We start from the raw sequence: 12,278 nt of genomic DNA on the forward strand, positions 1-12,278 counted from the left end.
AGTAGGCTAGCTGGCAGTAGCTGCGTTGTTGACACTACACTAATCAAGTCGTTCCGTTGAGTGTAATAATTTCTACAGTGCTGCTATTCGGGGGCTAGCTGGCTAGCTAGCAGTGTTGTTTACGTTACGTTGAGTTAAAAGAACGACAATAGCTGGCTAGCTAACCTAGGAAATCGCTCTAGACTACACAATTATCTTTGAAACAAAGACGGCTATGTAGCTAGCTATGTAGCTAGCTACGATCAAACAAATCAAACCGTTGTACTGTAATGAAATGAAAATGTGATACTACCTGTGAATGCGACCGGTTGAGTTCTATTCAGTAGACGTTGGCTAGCTAGCAGAGTCTCCTACGTTAAGGACGACAAATAGCTGGCTAGCGAACCTCAGTGAATTAAGATAATCACTCCAAGGCTACACACACTAAACTACACAATTATCTTGGAAACAAAGACAGCTATGTAGCTAGCTAACACTGAACTAATCAAGTCGTACAGTTGAGTGAATAGAACTACAGTGATGCTAATCTGTGTGCGTTAGCTAGCGTTGCTAGCTCCTGGGCGAATAGCAGTGAAGGCTACGTTAGGGCGACGAAATACGAAATACGATAATTATGCAATTATCTCTGATACAAGGACGGCTATGTAGCTAGCTAAGAAGAATGGCTAAGATTATGTAGCTAGCTAACAGTAAACTAATCAAGTCGTACAGTTGAGTGAATAGCACTACAGTGATGCTAATCTGTGTGCGTTAGCTAGCGTTAGCTAGCTCCTGGGCGAATAGCAGTGAAGGCTACGTTAGGGCGACGAAATACGATAATTATGCAATTATCTCTGATACAAGGACGGCTATGTAGCTAGCTAAGAAGAATTGCTAAGATTAGACAAATCAACCGTTGTACTATAATGAAATGTAATGAAAAAGTTATACAACCTGCAGAGCGAAGTGCGAATGCGACCGCTCGCTCCAACCGGAACCCTCTCCTAGCTGCAAACAAACCATCTCCTAGCTGCAAATAAATCCTCTCCTAGCTGCAAACAAAACCTCTCCTAGCTGCAAACACACCATCTCCTAGCTGCAAACTCTCTCCTAGCTGCAAACACACCATCTCCTAGCTGCAAACTCTCTCCTAGCTGCAAACAAACCCTCTCCTAGTTGCAAACAAACCCTCTCCTAGCTGCAAACAAACCCTCTCCTAGCTGCAAACACATCCTCTCCTAGCTGCAAATAAATCCTCTCCTAGCTGCAAATAAACCCTCTCCTAGCTGCAAACAAACCCTCTCCTAGCTGCAAACACACCCTCTCCTAGCTGTAAACAAACCCTCTCCTAGCTGCAAACAAACCATCTCCTAGCTGCAAACAAACCATCTCCTAGCTGCAAATAAATCCTCTCCTAGCTGCAAACAAAACCTCTCCTAGCTGCAAACACACCATCTCCTAGCTGCAAACAAACCCTCTCCTAGTTGCAAACAAACCCTCTCCTAGTTGCAAACAAACCCTCTCCTAGCTGCAAACAAACCCTCTCCTAGCTGCAAACACATCCTCTCCTAGCTGCAAATAAATCCTCTCCTAGCTGCAAACAAACCCTCTCCTAGCTGCAAACAAACCCTCTCCTAGCTGCAAACACACCCTCTCCTAGCTGTAAACAAACCCTCTCCTAGCTGCAAATAAATCCTCTCCTAGCTGCAAACTCTCTCCTAGCTGCAAACAAACCCTCTCCTAGCTGCAAACAAACCCTCTCCTAGCTGCAAACAAACCCTCTCCTAGCTGCAAACAAACCCTCTCCTAGCTGCAAACAAACCCTCTCCTAGCTGCAAACAAACCCTCTCCTAGCTGCAAACAAATCCTCTCCTAGCTGCAAACAAACCCTCTCCTAGCTGCAAACACACCCTCTCCTAGCTGTAAACAAACCCTCTCCTAGCTGCAAACAAACCATCTCCTAGCTGCAAATAAATCCTCTCCTAGCTGCAAATAAATCCTCTCCTAGCTGCAAACAAAACCTCTCCTAGCTGCAAACACACCATCTCCTAGCTGCAAACTCTCTCCTAGCTGCAAACAAACCCTCTCCTAGCTGCAAACAAACCCTCTCCTAGCTGCAAACAAACCCTCTCCTAGCTGCAAACACATCCTCTCCTAGCTGCAAACAAACCCTCTCCTAGCTGCAAATAAACCCTCTCCTAGCTGCAAACAAAACCTCTCCTAGCTGCAAACAAAACCTCTCCTAGCTGCAAACAAACCCTCTCCTAGCTGCAAACACACCCTCTCCCAGCTGCAAACAAAACCTCTCCTAGCTGCAAATAAACCCTCTCCTAGCTGCAAACAAACCCTCTCCTAGCTGCAAACACACCCTCTCCTAGCTGCAAATAAATCCTCTCCTAGCTGCAAACAAAACCTCTCCTAGCTGCAAACACACCATCTCCTAGCTGCAAACTCCTCCTAGCTGCAAACAAACCCTCTCCTAGTTGCAAACAAACCCTCTCCTAGCTGCAAACAAACCCTCTCCTAGCTGCAAACACATCCTCTCCTAGCTGCAAATAATTCCTCTCCTAGCTGCAAATAAACCCTCTCCTAGCTGCAAACAAACCCTCTCCTAGCTGCAAACAAACCCTCTCCTAGCTGCAAATAAATCCTCTCCTAGCTGCAAATAAAGCCTCTCTAGCTGCAAACAAACCCTCTCCTAGCTGCAAACAAAACCTCTCCTAGCTGCAAATAAACCCTCTCCTAGCTGCAAACAATCCCTCTCCTAGCTGCAAACAAAACCTCTCCTAGCTGCAAATAAACCCTCTCCTAGCTGCAAACAAAACCTCTCTAGCTGCAAATAAACCCTCTCCTAGCTGCAAACAAACCCTCTCCTAGCTGCAAACAAACCCTCTCCTAGCTGCAAACAAACCCTCTCCTAGCTGCAAATAAACCCTCTCCTAGCTGCAAATAAACCCTCTCCTAGCTGCAAACAAAACCTCTCCTAGCTGCAAACAAAACCTCTCCTAGCTGCAAACAAAACCTCTCCTAGCTGCAAACAAAACCTCTCCTAGCTGCAAACAAACCCTCTCCTAGCTGCAAACACATCCTCTCCTAGCTGCAAATAAATCCTCTCCTAGCTGCAAATAAAGCCTCTCCTAGCTGCAAACAAACCCTCTCCTAGCTGCAAACAAAACCTCGCCTAGCTGCAAATAAACCCTCTCCTAGCTGCAAACAATCCCTCTCCTAGCTGCAAACAAAACCTCTCCTAGCTGCAAATAAACCCTCTCCTAGCTGCAAACAATCCCTCTCCTAGCTGCAAACAAAACCTCTCCTAGCTGCAAACAAAACCTCGCCTAGCTGCAAATAAACCCTCTCCTAGCTGCAAACAAAACCTCTCCTAGCTGCAAATAAACCCTCTCCTAGCTGCAAACAAACCCTCTCCTAGCTGCAAACAAACCCTCTCCTAGCTGCAAACAAAACCTCTCCTAGCTGCAAACAAACCCTCTCCTAGCTGCAAACAAAACCTCTCCTAGCTGCAAACAAACCCTCTCCTAGCTGCAAACAAACCCTCTCCTAGCTGCAAACAAACCCTCTCCTATCTGCAAACAAACCCTCTCCTAGCTGCAAACAATCCCTCTCCTAGCTGCAAACAAACCCTCTCCTAGCTGCAAACAAAACCTCTCTAGCTGCAAATAAACCCTCTCCTAGCTGCAAACAAAACCTCTCCTAGCTGCAAATAAACCCTCTCCTAGCTGCAAACAAACCCTCTCCTAGCTGCAAACACACCCTCTCCTAGCTGTAAACAAACCCTCTCCTAGCTGCAAACAAACCATCTCCTAGCTGCAAATAAATCCGCTCCTAGCTGCAAACAAAACCTCTCCTAGCTGCAAACTCTCTCCTAGCTGCAAACAATCCCTCTCCTAGCTGCAAACAATCCCTCTCCTAGCTGCAAACAATCCCTCTCCTAGCTGCAAACAAAACCTCTCCTAGCTGCAAATAAACCCTCTCCTAGCTGCAAACAATCCCTCTCCTAGCTGCAAACAAAACCTCTCCTAGCTGCAAACAAAACCTCTCCTAGCTGCAAATAAACCCTCTCCTAGCTGCAAACAAACCCTCTCCTAGCTGCAAATAAACCCTCTCCTAGCTGCAAACAAACCCTCTCCTAGCTGCAAATAAATCCTCTCCTAGCTGCAAACTCTCTCTAGCTGCAAACAAACCCTCTCCTAGCTGCAAACAAACCCTCTCCTAGCTGCAAACAAACCCTCTCCTAGCTGCAAACAAACCCTCTCCTAGCTGCAAACAAACCCTCTCCTAGCTGCAAACACATCCTCTCCTAGCTGCAAACAAACCCTCTCCTAGCTGCAAACACACCCTCTCCTAGCTGTAAACAAACCCTCTCCTAGCTGCAAACAAACCATCTCCTAGCTGCAAATAAATCCTCTCCTAGCTGCAAACAAAACCTCTCCTAGCTGCAAACAAAACCTCTCCTAGCTGCAAACACACCATCTCCTAGCTGCAAACTCTCTCCTAGCTGCAAACAAACCCTCTCCTAGCTGCAAACAAACCCTCTCCTAGCTGCAAACAAACCCTCTCCTAGCTGCAAATAAACCCTCTCCTAGCTGCAAACACACCCTCTCCCAGCTGCAAACAAAACCTCTCCTAGCTGCAAACAAACCCTCTCCTAGCTGCAAACAAACCCTCTCCTAGCTGCAAACAAACCCTCTCCTAGCTGCAAATAAATCCTCTCCTAGCTGCAAACAAATCCTCTCCTAGCTGCAAACACACCATCTCCTAGCTGCAAACTCTCTCCTAGCTGCAAACAAACCCTCTCCTAGTTGCAAACAAACCCTCTCCTAGCTGCAAACAAACCCTCTCCTAGCTGCAAACACATCCTCTCCTAGCTGCAAATAAATCCTCTCCTAGCTGCAAACAAACCCTCTCCTAGCTGCAAACAAACCCTCTCCTAGCTGCAAACAAACCCTCTCCTAGCTGCAAATAAATCCTCTCCTAGCTGCAAATAAATCCTCTCCTAGCTGCAAACAAACCCTCTCCTAGCTGCAAACAAAACCTCTCCTAGCTGCAAATAAACCCTCTCCTAGCTGCAAACAATCCCTCTCCTAGCTGCAAACAAAACCTCTCCTAGCTGCAAACAAAACCTCTCCTAGCTGCAAACAAAACCTCTCCTAGCTGCAAATAAACCCTCTCCTAGCTGCAAACAAACCCTCTCCTAGCTGCAAACAAACCCTCTCCTAGCTGCAAACAAACCCTCTCCTAGCTGCAAATAAACCCTCTCCTAGCTGCAAATAAACCCTCTCCTAGCTGCAAACAAAACCTCTCCTAGCTGCAAACAAACCCTCTCCTAGCTGCAAACAAAACCTCTCCTAGCTGCAAACAAAACCTCTCCTAGCTGCAAACAAACCCTCTCCTAGCTGCAAACACATCCTCTCCTAGCTGCAAATAAATCCTCTCCTAGCTGCAAATAAAGCCTCTCCTAGCTGCAAACAAACCCTCTCCTAGCTGCAAACAAAACCTCGCCTAGCTGCAAATAAACCCTCTCCTAGCTGCAAACAATCCCTCTCCTAGCTGCAAACAAAACCTCTCCTAGCTGCAAATAAACCCTCTCCTAGCTGCAAACAATCCCTCTCCTAGCTGCAAACAAAACCTCTCCTAGCTGCAAACAAAACCTCTCCTAGCTGCAAATAAACCCTCTCCTAGCTGCAAACAAAACCTCTCCTAGCTGCAAATAAACCCTCTCCTAGCTGCAAACAAACCCTCTCCTAGCTGCAAACAAACCCTCTCCTAGCTGCAAACAAACCCTCTCCTAGCTGCAAACAAAACCTCTCCTAGCTGCAAACAAACCCTCTCCTAGCTGCAAACAAAACCTCTCCTAGCTGCAAACAAACCCTCTCCTAGCTGCAAACAAACCCTCTCCTAGCTGCAAACAAACCCTCTCCTATCTGCAAACAAACCTCTCCTAGCTGCAAACAATCCCTCTCCTAGCTGCAAACAAACCCTCTCCTAGCTGCAAACAAAACCTCTCCTAGCTGCAAATAAACCCTCTCCTAGCTGCAAACAAAACCTCTCCTAGCTGCAAATAAACCCTCTCCTAGCTGCAAACAAACCCTCTCCTAGCTGCAAACACACCCTCTCCTAGCTGTAAACAAACCCTCTCCTAGCTGCAAACAAACCATCTCCTAGCTGCAAATAAATCCGCTCCTAGCTGCAAACAAAACCTCTCCTAGCTGCAAACTCTCTCCTAGCTGCAAACAATCCCTCTCCTAGCTGCAAACAATCCCTCTCCTAGCTGCAAACAATCCCTCTCCTAGCTGCAAACAAAACCTCTCCTAGCTGCAAATAAACCCTCTCCTAGCTGCAAACAATCCCTCTCCTAGCTGCAAACAAAACCTCTCCTAGCTGCAAACAAAACCTCTCCTAGCTGCAAATAAACCCTCTCCTAGCTGCAAACAAAACCTCTCCTAGCTGCAAATAAACCCTCTCCTAGCTGCAAACAAACCCTCTCCTAGCTGCAAATAAATCCTCTCCTAGCTGCAAATAAAGCCTCTCCTAGCTGCAAACAAACCCTCTCCTAGCTGCAAACAAAACCTCGCCTAGCTGCAAATAAACCCTCTCCTAGCTGCAAACAAAACCTCTCCTAGCTGCAAATAAACCCTCTCCTAGCTGCAAACAAAACCTCTCCTAGCTGCAAACAAAACCTCTCCTAGCTGCAAACAAAACCTCTCTAGCTGCAAACAAAACCTCTCCTAGCTGCAAACAAAACCTCTCCTAGCTGCAAACAAAACCTCTCTAGCTGCAAACAAACCCTCTCCTAGCTGCAAACAAACCCTCTCCTAGCTGCAAACAAACCCTCTCCTAGCTGCAAACAATCCCTCTCCTAGCTGCAAACAAAACCTCTCCTAGCTGCAAATAAACCCTCTCCTAGCTGCAAACAAAACCTCTCCTAGCTGCAAATAAACCCTCTCTAGCTGCAAACAAACCCTCTCCTAGCTGCAAACACATCCTCTCCTAGCTGCAAATAATTCCTCTCCTAGCTGCAAATAAACCCTCTCCTAGCTGCAAACAAACCCTCTCCTAGCTGCAAACAAATCCTCTCCTAGCTGCAAATAAAGCCTCTCCTAGCTGCAAACAAACCCTCTCCTAGCTGCAAACAAACCCTCTCCTAGCTGCAAATAAACCCTCTCCTAGCTGCAAACAATCCCTCTCCTAGCTGCAAACAAAACCTCTCCTAGCTGCAAACAAACCCTCTCCTAGCTGCAAACAAAACCTCTCTAGCTGCAAATAAACCCTCTCCTAGCTGCAAACAAACCCTCTCCTAGCTGCAAACAAACCCTCTCCTAGCTGCAAACAAACCCTCTCCTAGCTGCAAATAAACCCTCTCCTAGCTGCAAATAAACCCTCTCCTAGCTGCAAACAAAACCTCTCTAGCTGCAAACAAAACCTCTCCTAGCTGCAAACAAAACCTCTCCTAGCTGCAAACAAACCCTCTCCTAGCTGCAAACAAACCCTCTCCTAGCTGCAAACACATCCTCTCCTAGCTGCAAATAAATCCTCTCCTAGCTGCAAACAAAGCCTCTCCTAGCTGCAAACAAACCCTCTCCTAGCTGCAAACAAAACCTCGCCTAGCTGCAAATAAACCCTCTCTAGCTGCAAACAATCCCTCTCCTAGCTGCAAACAAAACCTCTCCTAGCTGCAAATAAACCCTCTCCTAGCTGCAAACAATCCCTCTCCTAGCTGCAAACAAAACCTCTCCTAGCTGCAAACAAACCTCTCCTAGCTGCAAATAAACCCTCTCCTAGCTGCAAACAAAACCTCTCCTAGCTGCAAATAAACCCTCTCCTAGCTGCAAACAAACCCTCTCCTAGCTGCAAACAAACCCTCTCCTAGCTGCAAACAAAACCTCTCTAGCTGCAAACAAAACCTCTCCTAGCTGCAAACAAAACCTCTCTAGCTGCAAACAAACCCTCTCCTAGCTGCAAACAAACCCTCTCCTAGCTGCAAACAAACCCTCTCCTATCTGCAAACAAACCCTCTCCTAGCTGCAAACAAACCCTCTCCTAGCTGCAAACAAACCCTCTCCTAGCTGCAAACAAAACCTCTCCTAGCTGCAAATAAACCCTCTCCTAGCTGCAAACAAAACCTCTCCTAGCTGCAAATAAACCCTCTCCTAGCTGCAAACAAACCCTCTCCTAGCTGCAAACACACCCTCTCCTAGCTGTAAACAAACCCTCTCCTAGCTGCAAACAAACCATCTCCTAGCTGCAAACAAAACCTCTCCTAGCTGCAAACAAACCTCTCCTAGCTGCAAACTATCCCTCTCCTAGCTGCAAACAATCCCTCTCCTAGCTGCAAACAATCCCTCTCCTAGCTGCAAACAATCCCTCTCCTAGCTGCAAACAAAACCTCTCCTAGCTGCAAATAAACCCTCTCCTAGCTGCAAACAATCCCTCTCCTAGCTGCAAACAAAACCTCTCCTAGCTGCAAACAAAACCTCTCCTAGCTGCAAATAAACCCTCTCCTAGCTGCAAACAAAACCTCTCCTAGCTGCAAACAAACCCTCTCCTAGCTGCAAACACATCCTCTCCTAGCTGCAAATAAATCCTCTCCTAGCTGCAAATAAAGCCTCTCCTAGCTGCAAACAAACCCTCTCCTAGCTGCAAACAAAACCTCGCCTAGCTGCAAATAAACCCTCTCCTAGCTGCAAACAAAACCTCTCCTAGCTGCAAACAAACCCTCTCCTAGCTGCAAACAAAACCTCTCCTAGCTGCAAACAAACCCTCTCCTAGCTGCAAACAAAACCTCTCCTAGCTGCAAACAAAACCTCTCCTAGCTGCAAACAAAACCTCTCCTAGCTGCAAACAAAACCTCTCCTAGCTGCAAACAAACCCTCTCCTAGCTGCAAACAAACCCTCTCCTAGCTGCAAACAAACCCTCTCCTAGCTGCAAACAAACCCTCTCCTAGCTGCAAACAAACCCTCTCCTAGCTGCAAACAAAACCTCTCCTAGCTGCAAATAAACCCTCTCCTAGCTGCAAACAAAACCTCTCCTAGCTGCAAATAAACCCTCTCCTAGCTGCAAACAAACCCTCTCCTAGCTGCAAACACACCCTCTCCTAGCTGTAAACAAACCCTCTCCTAGCTGCAAACAAACCATCTCCTAGCTGCAAATAAATCCTCTCCTAGCTGCAAACAAAACCTCTCCTAGCTGCAAACACACCATCTCCTAGCTGCAAACTCTCTCCTAGCTGCAAACAAACCCTCTCCTAGCTGCAAACAAACCCTCTCCTAGCTGCAAACAAACCCTCTCCTAGCTGCAAACAAACCTCTCCTAGCTGCAAACAAACCCTCTCCTAGCTGCAAACACATCCTCTCCTAGCTGCAATCAAATCCTCTCCTAGCTGCAAACAAACCCTCTCCTAGCTGCAAACACACCCTCTCCCAGCTGCAAACAAAACCTCTCCTAGCTGCAAATAAACCCTCTCCTAGCTGCAAACAAACCCTCTCCTAGCTGCAAACACACCCTCTCCTAGCTGCAAACAACCCTCTCCTAGCTGCAAACAAAACCTCTCCTAGCTGCAAACAAAACCTCTCCTAGCTGCAAACAAACCCTCTCCTAGCTGCAAACACATCCTCTCCTAGCTGCAAATAAATCCTCTCCTAGCTGCAAACAAAGCCTCTCCTAGCTGCAAACAAACCATCTCCTAGCTGCAAACAAAACCTCGCCTAGCTGCAAATAAACCCTCTCCTAGCTGCAAACAATCCCTCTCCTAGCTGCAAACAAAACCTCTCCTAGCTGCAAATAAACCCTCTCCTAGCTGCAAACAATCCCTCTCCTAGCTGCAAACAAAACCTCTCCTAGCTGCAAATAAACCCTCTCCTAGCTGCAAACAAAACCTCTCCTAGCTGCAAATAAACCCTCTCCTAGCTGCAAACAAACCCTCTCCTAGCTGCAAATAAATCCTCTCCTAGCTGCAAATAAAGCCTCTCCTAGCTGCAAACAAACCCAATCCTAGCTGCAAACAAAACCTCTCCTAGCTGCAAACAAACCCTCTCCTAGCTGCAAACAAACCCTCTCCAGCTGTAAACAAACTCTCCTAGCTGCAAATAAACCCTCTCCTAGCTGCAAACAAAACCTCTCCTAGCTGCAAACAAACCCTCTCCTAGCTGCAAACAAACCCTCTCCTAGCTGCAAACAAACCCTCTCCTATCTGCAAACAAACCCTCTCCTAGCTGCAAACAAACCCTCTCCTAGCTGCAAACAAACCCTCTCCTAGCTGCAAACAAACCTCTCCTAGCTGCAAACAAACCCTCTCCTAGCTGCAAACAAAACCTCTCCTAGCTGCAAATAAACCCTCTCCTAGCTGCAAACAAACCCTCTCCTAGCTGCAAACAAACCCTCTCCTAGCTGTAAACAAACCCTCTCCTAGCTGCAAACAAACCATCTCCTAGCTGCAAACAAACCTCTCCTAGCTGCAAACAAAACCTCTCCTAGCTGCAAACAAACCCTCTCCTAGCTGCAAACAAACCCTCTCCTAGCTGCAAACAAACCCTCTCCTAGCTGCAAACAAACCCTCTCCTAGCTGCAAACACACCCTCTCCTAGCTGCAAACAAACCCTCTCCTAGCTGCAAACAAACCCTCTCCTAGCTGCAAACAAACCCTCTCCTAGCTGCAAACAAAACCTCTCCTAGCTGCAAACAAAACCTCTCCTAGCTGCAAACAAACCCTCTCCTAGCTGCAAACACACCCTCTCCCAGCTGCAAACAAAACCTCTCCTAGCTGCAAACAAACCCTCCCCTAGCTGCAAACAAACCCTCTCCTAGCTGCAAACACACCCTCTCCTAGCTGTAAACAAACCCTCTCCTAGCTGCAAACAAACCATCTCCTAGCTGCAAATAAACCTCTCCTAGCTGCAAACAAACCTCTCCTAGCTGCAAACAAACCCTCTCCTAGCTGCAAACAAACCCTCTCCTAGCTGCAAACAAACCCTCTCCTAGCTGCAAACAAACCCTCTCCTAGCTGCAAACAAACCCTCTCCTAGCTGCAAACAAACCCTCTCCTAGCTGCAAACAAACAAACCTCTCCTAGCTGCAAACAAATCCTCTCCTAGCTGCAAACAAACCCTCTCCTAGCTGCAAACAAACCCTCTCCTAGCTGCAAACAAACCCTCTCCTAGCTGCAAACAAACCCTCTCCTAGCTGCAAACAAACCTCTCCTAGCTGCAAACAAAACCATCTCCTAGCTGCAAACAAACCCTCTCTCTGCAAACAAACCCTCTCCTAGCTGCAAACAAACCCTCTCCTAGCTGTAAACAAACCTCTCCTAGCTGCAAACAAACCCTCTCCTAGCTGCAAACAAACCCTCTCCTAGCTGCAAACAAACCCTCTCCTAGCTGCAAACAAACCCTCTCCTAGCTGCAAACAAACCTCTCCTAGCTGCAAACAAACCCTCTCCTAGCTGCAAACAAACCCTCTCCTAGCTGCAAACAAACCCTCCTAGCTGCAAACAAACCCTCTCCTAGCTGCAAACAAACCCTCTCCTAGCTGCAAACAAACCCTCTCCTAGCTGCAAACAAACCCTCTCCTAGCTGCAAACAAACCCTCTCCTAGCTGTAAACAAACAAACCCTCTCCTAGCTGCAAACAAACCCTCTCCTAAACAAACCCTCTCCTAGCTGCAAACAAACCCTCTCCTAGCTGCAAACAAACCCTCTCCTAGCTGCAAACAAACCCTCTCCTAGCTGCAAACAAACCATCTCCTAACTGCAAACAAACCCTCTCCTAGCTGCAAACAAACCCTCTCCTAGCTGCAAACAAACCCTCTCCTGCAAACAAACCCTCTCCTAGCTGCAAACAAACCCTCTCCTAGCTGTAAACAAACTGTCTCCTAGCTGCAAACAAACTCTCTCCTAGCTGTAAACAAACCCTCTCCTAGCTGCAAACAAACCCTCTCCTAGCTGCAAACAAACCCTCTCCTAGCTGTAAACAAACCCTCTCCTAGCTGCAAACAAACCCTCTCCTAGCTGCAAACAAACCCTCTCCTAGCTGCTGCAAACACACCCTCTCCTAGCTGCAAACAAACCTCTCCTAGCTGCAAACAAACCCTCTCCTAACTGCAAACAAACCCTCTCCTAACTGCAAACAAATCCTCTCCTAGCTGCAAACAAACCCTTTCCTAGCTGCAAACAAACCCTCTCCTAGCTGTAAACAAACCCTCTCCTAGCTGTAAACAATCCATCTCCTAGCTGTAAACAAACCCTCTCTGCTGCAAACAAACCCTCTCCTAGCTGCAAACAAACCCTCTC

General features: G+C 47.2%; 1 long non-coding RNA gene across 4 annotated transcripts; it reads right to left on the reverse strand.

The window, feature by feature from the left end:
• Positions 1-1,692: 1,692 nt before the first annotated feature.
• LOC127930011 (uncharacterized) lies at positions 1,693-9,613 on the reverse strand. Of its 4 annotated transcripts, XR_008136486.1 has the most exons (4): positions 6,367-6,668; positions 5,360-5,513; positions 4,422-4,527; positions 1,693-1,956 (listed from the first exon to the last, which is right to left on the reverse strand). It is a non-coding gene; the product is annotated as an uncharacterized LOC127930011 (long non-coding RNA). The 4 variants fall into 4 exon arrangements; XR_008136489.1 differs by lacking the exons at positions 5,360-5,513; positions 6,367-6,668 and adding an exon at positions 9,563-9,613; XR_008136488.1 differs by lacking the exons at positions 5,360-5,513; positions 6,367-6,668 and adding an exon at positions 9,300-9,350.
• Positions 9,614-12,278: the final 2,665 nt, after the last annotated feature.

Source organism: Oncorhynchus keta, chromosome 5 (genome assembly GCF_023373465.1).
Source record: "Oncorhynchus keta strain PuntledgeMale-10-30-2019 chromosome 5, Oket_V2, whole genome shotgun sequence".
Taxonomy (NCBI): domain Eukaryota; kingdom Metazoa; phylum Chordata; class Actinopteri; order Salmoniformes; family Salmonidae; genus Oncorhynchus; species Oncorhynchus keta.